The 13,777-nt window shown below is 34.7% G+C and overlaps 1 pseudogene; it reads right to left on the reverse strand.

Annotated features, from left to right (window-relative positions):
* Positions 1-12,083: 12,083 nt before the first annotated feature.
* On the reverse strand, positions 12,084-13,538 carry LOC149249268 (linoleate 9S-lipoxygenase A pseudogene; annotated as a pseudogene).
* Between the last annotated feature and the right edge of the window lie 239 nt (positions 13,539-13,777).

Genomic DNA, 13,777 nt, shown 5'->3' on the forward strand with positions numbered 1-13,777 from the left:
ACTTTTGACTTTACCACATACAATTTAATATACTAAAAAAATATCCATAACAATTTTATCAATCAATGAATCATTAAAAAAATTGTCCAAAACAATTTCATCAAGCACTGAATCATTGCATTATAAAATACAATTTATAAACATTTTGGGAACGTTTTGCTAAAACATGCTCAAAAACCAACATATTTAACAATAATATGGACAGTAACACATTTTGATAAATTAAATAATATATTATCAAGCCTAAAAAGTGTCACTAACAGAAAACTATAAAGCATGCAACTAATGGAGGTAACCACTCAAGGCCACCATAAGACAATTAATCTATTAAGATCAAGATTAATTGGGACAAATATCTACAAAGGACAAAGGCAAACCTATTTTAACTTTATTGTTTTATTAGCCTGGTTCAAGATGAACATTTCAAGATATCATGAAGAACATAATTAGTTTTATTACATTAAAAAAACCCAAGCACATACTATAACTTAGCAAGGAATATATGTATAACACCCATGTCAACAACACAACACATGGCATTGAGTTACTTTTTTATATATAATTTAAACTCCTATCATAAAATCACAAATTTAGCATGAATGGAATGTTTAAAATCCATTTTTATAAAAACAAAATATAATCTCTCTTATAGAAAAAAATACCAAAAACTAAATATATTTTTTTAGAAAATAAAAAAAATACTAAAACTAAATATATATTAAATAAAAAACTAAAACATAAGCAAACTAGAATTTGAATTTGACACTCTTGTTCACTTTCGGAAACTCATATGATGGAATGTGATCTCTTTATCCTCATCTTTAGCTTTTTTCTAAAAAATAAAAGCATACAAAAGCGGGAGAGAGCCATCAAGCATCGGGAAGCTTTTTCCTAAGCACAAAAGCATCTAAAAAGTGGAAAAGGCCATTTTTATATGAGGAAACATTATTCACCCAAAAGATTTTTCCCAAATTGAACTAATGAGGAATTTGGAAAATCTTCATAGCCTTCACTTTCCTATATATTGGAGGCTTGGCCATTGAAAAATGATGGGAATTCTTGTATTGTCACACTGGTGAGATCTATCTTGAGAGGGAGAGTTTTGGAGCTATGAGTTGGGGGAGGTGTTGTTGCAACTACATCTGATTGTTGTAACTTTCCTCCAACTCCTTTATTCATATAGATCAATTGTTCTTCCTTCCATATGTTTCTATTCATTCTTTACTTCTTCTATTTAACTAATGGATTTATGGAATTTTGGTTTGTATTTATTTATTCAATAATATTTATATGTTTCTGATAGTTTCGATTATCAATATATTATGTTGTGAAGGTTGTTTTATTCTCTCTCTTATGTGTAGGGCCAAGCTTTGGAGCTAGCTAGGAGCACTTCCTAGCTATACTAAAGACTCCAAGAAGACCTGCATGTGAGGACTCACAAGAATTCATTCTCTTTTTCTTAATCTATATGCTACATCTTGATCTACTAAGAATCCTAAGCCTTAGAACAACCTTTCTCTTAATTGGTTTGTCCTAGGTTTCTAGGATAAACTGAGAGGGTTTTATTTTCATTTTATTTTCATCTAACCGTGCATTAAATCCTACAGCAAAAAGATATTTAGAAACTTTAATATATTTCACTATGTAAATGGACTTAGTAAAATGAACCCATAGAGGGGGTCATAAATGGAAATAAAAGTAAAACTCTAAACAAGAAGCCAAAAGTGGATTTAACCATGGATGCAAAATTGGGAGTAGAATTGGATGTTAAACTAGCCATCAAAACAAGATGCAAACAATAACACAAAAAGGGTTTTAAAGTAAAATAAAAAAATGCTGCAACACTAGACACAAAGAAGGGAACAAAATAGGGCATATGAAAGGATACCGAATTGGGCACAAACAAGGATGCAAAAATGGACACCAAAATGAGGATTCAAAGAATGGTGTACAATTAGGATGAAAAAAGGATGTAAGAAAAGACACAAAACAAGATGCAAAATGGGATTAAAAAAGAGTGAAACCAAGGATGTCAAAAATGATGCATAACTAGATGAAAATTCAAACTAAAATCTAGGTGCAAAATGAGATGCGAATGTGGATACAAAATGTGGCAGAAAAAAGGATGCAAATTTGGAAGCCAAAAAGGATGAAAAATTAAATACCAAAAAGGATGCAAATTTGGACATAAAAAATGGTGCAGAAATGGACACAAAAGAAGAAAAAATGGTGCAAAAATGGGCATAAAAATGGCTCAAATTTGGATGCAAATTGAGATGCAACATTGGATGTAAAATGAGGTGCAACAAATCATTCAAAACTTGGTGCAAAAACAAATGCAAAAGTAGACGAAAAAATGGCTCAAAATTGAACGTAACAATAGACACAAAATGGGATGCAAAGGTGGATGCAACATATGGTTCAACATAGGATGCAAATTTAGATGCTCAAAAGGATGCAAAATTGGATGCAAGAAATGGTGTTAAAAATGATGCTAAATTGGATGAAACAAATGATGCAAAATTAAATGCAAAATATGGTGCAAAAAAGGGAGATAAATAAAACGCAAAAGCAGATGCAAAAAATTGTGCAAAAATGCATGCAAAATTTGACACTAAATTAGATTCAACATATGGTGCAAAATTGGATGGAAAAAATGGTGTAAAAAAAGGGAGAAAAACTGGCACAAAAATAGATGTAAAAATAAGTACAAAATTAGAAGCAAAAAATGGCATAAGACCAGATGCAAAAATTGGCACAAACTGGATGTAAAAAAAGGCACTAAATCAGATGCCAAAGATGGTGTAAAAATCGATGCAAATTATGACACAAAACTAGAAGAAAAGAATGCCACAAAAGAGGAAGAAAAAAATGATGCAAAAATAGATGCAAAAAATGGCACAAAACTAGAAGCAAAACCTGTTGTAAAACCAAATGAAAATCTTGGTGCAAAATATGATGCAAAAAATGATGGAAAATTTGGCGTAAAAAAGATGCAAAATTTGGTGCAAAAAAGGACGCTTTAAAAATTGTACAATAGAGCCAGATTTAGCGCCAGGCTGCTCATCCCAATTGAGAAAAAAATGCACTAAAATCTGGTGCTAAATCTGGCGCAAATTGCTTGTTTTGTTGTAGTGTATGAACTGTGATAGTCTAGTCAAGTTCTCAGTCGGATTGAAAGGAATGTCCTTCCAAACAATGTCCATGGGCTCATTTCCAAGTGGGAATTCAGGTGCATCTACCCTTCTCCTTTTCCTCTGCCTTCTAACTATAGCCTTGTAGAGAGGGCTATAGAACACATCAAGTGGAGTTATTTCAATCACTTTGAGAACAATCTTCGATGTGGGCAAAGCAGGGATAATTTCAGTATGCTGGGACGTTGTTGCTTGTTCCTCCATAGGTATAGATTGTTCGTCAATAGACTTGGGCTCTGTATCTTTATGAACATGTGTAGGAGTTTTGAATTCATCTGTTTCTTGGGAATTTGAGGCTTTCGGAGTGCCTTGCAATTTTTGATTAAACTGATCCCACTTCTACTCTAAACTACTGCCTTTGGTCTCTGAACCGATTTTTGTAGTCGGGGTGCTCATCACTTGCTTCTTAGCTGACTTCCTACTAGACTCAATTGTGTTGTCAATGTCTTGGGGCTTCCGTGTGTCTGGTGTCTTCTCAGTGTTTACCTGAGAGTCTATTTGAGACCTAGGACCTCCATTATCAATGGTGACTCTTGGAGTAGTCTTATCCTCGGGTTTTAATAGATGCATTGGGATCACCCGGAGCCTCTCATCTCTAAGTTCCTGAAATCTTCGAAAATATTCAGGTTTCAGATTCACTTTTGCCCATTTGAACGCTTATTCGAAGGATACGGCTAACTGTAACAAATCCTCAAAATAATTATCATCATGATTGTATGGCTTGAGCTTTACTCCAGTAGTGACATTATATGCCACTTTGTTTGGATCAAATTTCCTCTTAGGCAATGTATGAAGCCTGAGGGCCTCTATATGTGCTAATTCCTTAGTGGCATGAACAAAATTGGCTAAAGCAAAAGAACCGCATTTGACAGGGAAAATGGACCATATTTACTTCTTCTTGTCTTTGAGAAATTTAGTCAGACCCTTTCCCACAGTCTGGTAGGCAATCTCTCTTTCTAATAACTTATCAGAAACATATAAAGGAAGGACGTGTGGATTAGCCATGCTACCAAAAACACTACTATAGGTGAACCACTCTTCAATACAATACTTGCCGATAGTAAGAAAGTCTGTTGCAGCTTCTTGGGAAAACCTAAGGGCTTTCTTATTGAAAATAATTTGATTTAGGGGCAACACAACAACATGGAATATCTTATAGAAGTGATGTATGTAATGTGATTCCCATAATTGTTTTATGAAAGATGGATTGGGTGAGTATATTGTAACGTCCATTTCCAACCCATGGTTGGAAATGTTGTGCAAAAACAGATAGCATCCATAATGTAGGCACTAAAATAGAAGGGAGGGAGGTTATCTGAAAAGGAAGCTTTCTTCTGTCGATATTCGAGAATGGTGGTGGCTAGGTTTTCAGACAGGATGGAATGCCAATTCATGATATGGGAACTAACACGGGCATCAATCAAAGGAATCCATTCTATTGAAAACCTAGTATTATTGGGTAGCCCATACAATCTACATAACATGGCTACTGCATAGTTGTAGGGATTTGCCAAAGAGGCTATAACATACATACTTGATTTGTCATACTTGAATTTGTTGTCCAACACCCTCCAACCATGAATTAGCTTGAAGGGGTCTCGATTCTTCTTTGCAAAATTAGCCACAAATGTGTTGTCGTAGATATCCTGCAGATCAAGTATGTGGAACATCTTCTTTAGATCCTCTGCTCTGAACAACCCTGTGTGTTCCATCCTTGAATTCGTGAACTGCCTATCTTCAATGATAAGGTTTTCAATCACCCACCTCATCATATCTGTATAGGGGAGGATTTTAGGTCTTGCTCCTATGCTATGAAGGAATAAACAGGAAGCATCTCTACATTGAAGTTCTGAATGCATTTTTTAGTCAGCTATTGCTCTGGTAACAGTGATTTAAGGATGCTCGTCCTCCAGCCTATTGTAAATTACTTCCCAAGCTATTGCACCTCCGACAACATCACAAACTGTATCAGCAAAGATAGGAGCCATCTCTGTAAACTCAGCTTCAACAATGGTTTGTTTGCTCTGTTTCTGCATCACCTTTCTTAGTGACATGCCTTATGTTTCTTTCCTAAAATAGACAAGATATATCAATGCAGACGATATCTAGTAATTAAGATTGAAAGCTTCTCTGAAATGACTTTGGATCATGAGAAAGGTTTTAATGAGATACTCAATTATAACTACACATAACCAGGAAAATGATTATCCTTCCTCGAGCCACTAAATATTAAATAACCTGTCAACTTGTTTGTTTTGGTATTTAAAATTTAATTATTCCACACAATTTACCAGACTTAATCGCGCATCACGGTCTTAAAAGAGATAAGTATAGTGTTACCAGATGTATTAAGAAAAATGCAATTGCAGGGATCGCAATATCACATTTCGCAAATTGTTTGTGGTTGTTCTAATGGAATGTTCAAGTTTCTCATGAACTATGCAAAGTGTGATTGTGAAATGACAAGGTGATGTTATCGCAGCAGGAGACCTAATCACATATCGCAATGTTGTAAAGGTTTTTTAACATGGTCATGTGGAAAAGTGCAATTTGCGATTTGCGATATGGATTTCATCCTTAGTTTGTTTTGCAAGGTATTGTTAGGAATTTTCTTAGAGTTAGGGTTTTATTATCCTAAGCCTAAAAATTTAAAAGGGTCCCCATTTACAACTCTAAGCCTAGCTATTGTTTGTTATAAATGGGGGGGTTGTTTCGTAGTAAAACAATAGTAGAAATGATATGGTATTAAATAAATTAATTAGCATTTCTATTTCTCATTCACATTCCCATTGAACAAGAATACAATAATAAAATATAACGCAAAACATAATTTTATGGAAATTCAAAGGAGAAGAAAACTTTGTTTATTAATAAATTTATTAATTAAGGAGTTAATTATAAAAGGGTGAGCTATATGCAGATTTGGTGTATTATTAATAAATGATAAGAAATTTGCAGATATTCATCGCTCAATGACAATATTATTTTGTTGTGGGACAAATTCAACATTTTCTTCTCTTTCAATCATTAAGAATATTACTTCTTTGAGCTATCATCTTTTCTATTTCCATTCTTCACATCTCCTCTTCATTTCTTTTTCTTTTCACTAGGGAATTCCATTTCAATGGGGTTTCTTTGAGGAACAACTATCATAATAATTCATTTCCTTTTATTTTAAAATATACTTTTTTATTTCATTATCATCTTGATCAATAAAATCACACGTGGGTTGCACCTAGCCTAGCCATACCACATAGACAAATTTACCCACAGGTTTTGGACCATAAACCTTTTTCATTGCCTTACCAAAACATCTTGTGCGTTTATAGAACATTGTCATTGACTACTTTATGTCACATAAAAGTTTAAGATTTTCTCGCCCATAAAAAAAAAAAGAATAAGATTGATAATGATTGCCTCCAAACTGTCTCATTTAAAATAAGAAACTTAATTATAATCATAAACATATAATTTATGGAATTTGAACATGAGTGTTAACAATTCTTCCTCCACACTAGGATAAACCTCATTGGCATTCATAATTTCAATTTTTTTATTATTATTACACAATTTAATTTAATTTAATGTATTGAAGTTTATTCAATTTTTATCATTCCTTTTCACTTAATTTTTAAGGGTTTTTTTTTTTTCAAAACTTTCAATTTTTAATTTTTTTTTTCCATTTTCCCATGTCTTCTCATCTATTTCATTATGTCATTTCAATTTCACATATATATGATTTTATTACTTTATCTTAATTTGTTTACATAAAATTACTATTTCTTCCCTTTCACTTAAAAAAGAATATTTTATATCATTCACCACAACTTATTCATATTATAATAATATATATCATTCACCTTATTCATATATTATATTCAGTTTTTTTAACACTTATAATTTATTTATTTGTTTTATGTTTTATTTTCCACCATTTATATGTCAATTAGTTTTTATAAATAAGGTTAATCAATTTACCTTTAAGCTTACCATGAGATATCCATACCAAATTATTATCCTTGGTAAATTATTATCCTTAATATAAATAATATATATGACTTACTTACTTGAGAAAATTGACTTACTTAACCATCCTCAAACACAATAAGTAATAAACACCCTAAATTGACTTAATTAAAAATCACCCTAATTTATAATTCACATAAACTCAAATTCATTACTAGATATTATTTACTAGCACAACCAAATTAATAAATGCAGTTGATATATGCCGTAGGTGTCAACTTAGTATATGCTATACTATAAACCTAATATGCTAAATAAATATATGAATATAACAAATGTTAGATCGTAGGCTTTTGTGATCCATAATGTAAATAATAATGTCTTTCAGATTAATCACATCAAATCCTAATGATGTGATTAATATGAAAGACATTATTATTTAAAATATATCAAATCTAAGGTTTTATAGATATTATAAAACCCAAGGAACTAAAACCCAAAGGAATAACATTGAACCCTAGCATTAAGATTAAACCATAGGAATATAAACCCTAAGATCAATAAACCAAAGAGATTATTATTATAAACTTAACAGATTAATAAACTCAAGGAATTAGTATTAAAAACCCAAGGGATTAATATTAAAAACACAAGAGATTAATATTATAAACCCTTATGATTAATATTATAAACGTAAGTGGTTATTAATATTATAAACCCAAGGGATTAATAAACCCAATGAGTTATATTTTAAACCCAAAAGTTTATAGGAACAAGGGATTTATGTTAAACCCTCTGAATAATATTATAAGACCTATCAATAATATTGTACTCTTAGAATATGAACCCTTAGATTAATAAACCCAAGAAATTGATATTATAAAACCAAGGCACTAATAAGCCCAAGGGATTAATACTAAAAATCCAAGGGAATAATATTAAACCCAAGGGATTAATATTAAACACAAGGGATTAGTATTGTAAACACAAGGAATATAAACTCTAATATAAATATACTAAACCATAAAAAAACATGGTTGACCATGGTTGATTTTCATATTGAGATGATATTTGTCACAATGTGACGCTGGACCATGGTTGACCAAGAAAGATTTTCATATTGAGAAAAATTTTTGTCGCAACGTGGCATTGGACCCTCGTTGACCATGGATGATTTTATATTGAGACAAGTTTTATCACAATGCGACGTTGGACCATGCTTCACCATTGATGGCCATGGTTACCACAATATGACATTGGACCATTAGACAATCTTTGTCACAATGTGACCATAGTTATTGACCACGGTTAACCATTGTTGACCATGTTGGATTTTCGTATTGAGGCAATTTTTGTCACAATGAGATGTTGGACAATGGTTGACCATGGTTGATTTAAATATTGAGACAATATTTGTCACAATGTGACATTGGACCATGGTTGACCATGATTAGCCATGGTTGGGTTGATTTTCATATTCAGACAATATGGTTGACCATGGTTGACCATAGTTGACAATGGATGTTTAAATGTGGCATTAAAATATGAGATAATCTTTGTTACAATGTGACCATGGTTAACCATGATCGATAATGGTTGGCCATGATTTGTTTTGATATTATGAAAATATTTCTCATAATATGGCGATGGGCCATGGTTGACCATGATTGACCATGATCAACCATGTTTGACTAATGTTGATCATGATTGACCATGGTTAACCATGGTTGAACATAGTTGACCATGATTGCTTTCCATATTGAGAAAATATTTTTCACAAACCCATATTGAGATTATTATAAACTTAAGAGATTAATAAGCCCAAGGGATTAATACTAAAAACCCAGGGGATTAATAAACCCAAGGAATTTATATTATAGACCCAACAGATTTATATTAAACCCTAGGAATAATATTATAAACCCTGTCAATAATATTATACCCTGTGAATATTAAACCCAAGACACTAATAAATCCAAGGGATTAATACTAAAAACCCAAGGGAATAATAATAAACCCAAGGGATTAATATTGTATACCCAACGTATATCAACCCTAAGATAAATATTATAAACCATAAAACAAACTTGGTTGACCACGATTGACCATGATTGATTTTCATATTAAGACAATCTTCACCACAATATGATGTTGGACCATGGTTGACCATGTTTGATCATGATTGAAAATGGTTGACCATGTTTGACCATGATTGAAGATGGTTTACAATGTTTGACCGTGATTGAAGATGGTTGACCATGGTTGATTTTCATATTGAGACAACCTTTGTCACAATGCGATGTTGGACAATGGTTGACCATGGCTGTCATAATGTGATATTAATAAATCCTTGGATTAATAAACCCAAGGGATTGATATTATAAACCAAAGGGATCAATACTAAAAACCCAAGGGAATAATATTAAACCCAAGGGATTAATATCGTAAACCCAAAATATATAAACCTTAAGATAAATATTATAAAACTTAAAACAAACTTGGTTGATCACAATTGACCATGGTTGATTTTCATATTGAGACAATCTCCGCCACAATGCGACGATGGACCATGGTTGACCATGTTTGACCATGGTTGATTTTCATATTGAGCCAATATTTCTCACAACGCGACATTGGACAATGGTTGACCATGGTTGTCATAATGTGAAGTTGGACCATTAGAAAATATTTGACACAATGTGACCATGGTTGACCATGGTTGATTTTAATATTGAGACAATCTTTGTCACAATGTGGTGTTGGATCATTGCTGACAATCAAACCATTAAAAAAAAGTCGAGCACTCAACAAAGAGGTTTCTAGAGAAAAGAAATTCACTTAAAAGATATTCATAATCTAATCAGTGTAAGCCAAGAGTAGCAAACGCCTTATTACATAAATATCAAAAATATTATTTCTACAACATTCTAAAATGTTTCTTAACAACATAACAATACCTTTGACAACTCAACAAGGTACCACTATTTTTTATTAAAAACTCAACAATATATATTAATATAACTAATAAATAAGAATATCAATTTTAATTTTAGTTCTCAAATTCTGATATCAATAATAAATAAAATACAAAAATGAAGTTAAAATGTACCCACCAAAATCCCAGTTAAAAGACAAAAGTAAATGAAGATAATCACACAAAAAATCCAAATAATGGTAGTACCCTTAATAGTCACAAGTTCTCATACAAGCTTCCACATCAAATATATGAAATGAATCAGTTAAACACATCATCCTTCTCAACAAAAATACGAGTATTCGCTTGTCATTTGTGTTTTCAGTAACCAGTTTTTAGGCGTTACCTACACAATTTGACTAAATTACTTTTCTCCGTAAAGAGTGGAGAACTATGATTTTTTCATGCGTGGCTGGTAATCACGACTCAACTAAACTTTCTCATTTCTTCAACGACTCAACATACGCTGATTCAGCGGAGTGGAGGAAGTAAAAGTGGACCCCATTTGGTTCACCATTAACAACTCTAGCTGAGGGATTGGATGTTCAACAAATTAAATGGCTAAGGGAGAGCTCTCATACTACTATCGTCCCGGGAAGGGAGGAATAAAATGGCTAACAAAACAAGATTCAAAAATATTATAATGATCCGTTCTGAGTCGCAACAATCATATTTTGTCGTTACAAAAGGTTGGTCGTTTGCCCATGTGCCCGCCATTGAAAATTGGAGAATGATGGCCCCATCGTCAACAGACGATTGAAACGTGTTTTGTTATGTGCCTGCTTCTCAATCTCTCTCTGTGTTTGAGTTTGGACAAATGAGAGGAGCCGACTGCAACCTAGATGACACCGGCTTCCTGCGGGGATTGTTGGAGAGTGCAAGACCATCACCACTCTCTCGGAGATAATAGAATTTTACTGAAAATGAGGTACACAGACGGGCACGAACAAGGCACCTTCCTTCCCTCCAAACAACAGCTTAGGAAAGGTCGCTGGTCACCAGAGGAAGATGAGAAACTCATCAATTATATCACGAAGAGCGGCCTCCGGGGCCGTTCCTAGAGATGCCTCGCCAAGCAGGCTGGTAAATAATTAAACACCCACTTTGACCCTTATTCTGCTAAGTAAAATGTAGGTCCATTTGGACAGATTCTTTTAATATCCGTACCTGAGTATCAAAGTTGAGAAGAAATCAGCTGCTATACAATGAAGGTGGCGAAAATGTCCCCGTGGGCATATCTCTTGTATGTCCATTAAATAAATGAAATTTTTATAGATCTATGCTATCTGAGATCCAACCTATTGGCGCTCCTGAATCTAGCCTAATATGAGTCTGTTTGTTGAGATCTCCAGTAATATGGATTATTTAGTTGATTTGTTGTTGTTATTACTGTATTATTTAGTTGATTTGTTGTTGTTATTCAAGTATAGATCTATTTTTGTAAGATTTTTGAGAAACACAGATAGATCTAGATCTGCAAAACAATAACAAGCTTGCAAGAGAAGGAAGAAAGCGAGCAAGAATTGAGAAAAGAATGAAAGTTGAATTCTACAATATGAGTTTTAGAATAAATACATAAAAGCAACTAAGTTAAGCTTAGTTGTACATGCAATAACTAAAGCTAACTAAAGCTAAGTGTGCTTTATCTTATGTTAATGTGTACATGTGCCACATGCAAGCAATAAGTTAACTGGAGCTAATCTAGGTGCATGTACACCAACACAGCTAGTCTACAGCTAGTCTAAGTGCATGTACACCAACACCCCCCCTTAAGCATAACTTAGGTGAGTGTGATGCAAAATGAATGAGTCCCGGCAACACGGCCATTTTAGGTACCCATATACAATGCATAAAAAGGAGGAAAGAGGGAAAACCCAGTGGGAAGAAAACCCCCCCTCAAAATATAATGCAAAAGTAGAGAAAAGCCAACTGCTAGGCAGTCGTGTCCTTCACCCCGAGTCGATCTCGCAGGAATCGAAACTTCTGCTCAGTTGTCTATGAGTAGCTATAATGAAAGGCTCCATAACCGCGTGAGTTCTCAGCCAATGGTTGATCAGTTGATGATAACCGGAATCATTGACACGGGCATGAGCTCTTGCCAGTTGCCATAAGGCTCCTTCTTCTGTTCCATCCTCACCAGGAGTGTAGACGCTTCTAACAGCTTTGCCATCAGCAGTGGGAGGCAAACACAATTCGATGGCGACAGGCTTCAGCTCTCCATCGTCTGTGAGGAAGAAAAGTGTGCGACTGGCATATGATTTAATCTCGTCGGAAATCTTATTGATGCGCTCAGCATAGAGCATGTATGGATCGTAGTAGTCCATGATAAAAAGCCTTTTGGATGCTACAGCCTGTGACAGTGAGAGGCCATCCAAGAATTTTTTGATGTGTTGTTCCGTGATCGTGCTCTTCTACGGACCGTAAACATTTGGGTCCAAGCTGCTGGATGGAGGAAATGTCTCTAAGCACTGAATGACCATAGGATTCACCCCCGCAAGTGCCTGGCGTGCAAATTCTCGATATGTCTTCCACGCGAGTTCATTGACCGCCAGGACTTGTGGTTTCAAAAAGTTGATCAGTGGATTGTCTTCAGTGGCTTCCACTATTCCCTGCACAATCTGAAGGGGACTCGGCTTCTCGCCAAGGTTCTTCCTGGAATTAAAAGGACTTTTGAAGCCCCGAACGTAGAGGTGTTCGATTTGTTCGAACGTTTCGAACGCTGATTCAAATAAATCCTCAATGGTAGGGGCAATCATATTGGCAAAAGCCATGACGGTGTGAGCTCCGAAATCCGAGAAATCTGTATGAGGAAACCTCTCGTCCGGTGGAATGTAGTTCACGTTTGGAAAACTGACTCGGCTTTCACATCTGGGATCAATTTTCGTTGGTGGGCGGCTTGTCCTACACCTTCTGGGATATGGGAATTCTTCGGATCCACCCAGCACTTCCCTTGCCAGCTCTGGACTACTATCTGGTTCCCCAATATCATTGTAAACATCATAATCGTAAATTTGATCCGATACTTTCCTCTCTCCCGTTCCATCTCCTCGCAGTTCCACCATATCTTGTTCCTTGGAAGCTTCGCTGGCCGGTGGAGCCTTAACATGCACCAGCACTGTAAAATTCTCCGAAGCTTCAGTGGCCGCAATGGCTTCGACCTCGGAATGCAATGCTATTCTCAATTTCCGTACATTTGTGGCAGGTTGATCGCTTGTTCTTTCAGGATCGATGACGAAACCCTTGAATTCGAACTCTTGGTCATCATCGGGTTGTAAGCTTGTTTGCCTTTCAATCTCTCGCAAGTTCGAAATCGAATCCAGAGGTTCGTCGTTGTCGTACACGACCGATTCTAAGCTAAAGCTTTCACGACGATTTCTATAGGTTGCGATCGAATCGTCTATCATTCTAAGCATTTCATCCTGTTTTCCAAACAATTCTTCCAAAATTTTCCATACTTCATTTGGAGTTGAACATGATTCAACATGAAATAGCAGTTCCGGAGAAATAGATAAACATAGGATGCCGAAGGCCTCGTCCATGCGATTGAAATATCTTGTTTTCTCCATTGCCGATGTTGGTTCAAATTCCATTTCCATGGTTATTCGAAATAAGCCTCTACTTCTGAGATGAAGTTGAATCTTTG

The sequence above is a fragment of the Pinus tabuliformis genome, chromosome 7, assembly GCF_031772625.1.
Source record: "Pinus tabuliformis cultivar Carrire ecotype Pingquan chromosome 7, CPIR1, whole genome shotgun sequence".
In the NCBI taxonomy this organism is placed as follows: Eukaryota; Viridiplantae; Streptophyta; class Pinopsida; order Pinales; family Pinaceae; genus Pinus; species Pinus tabuliformis.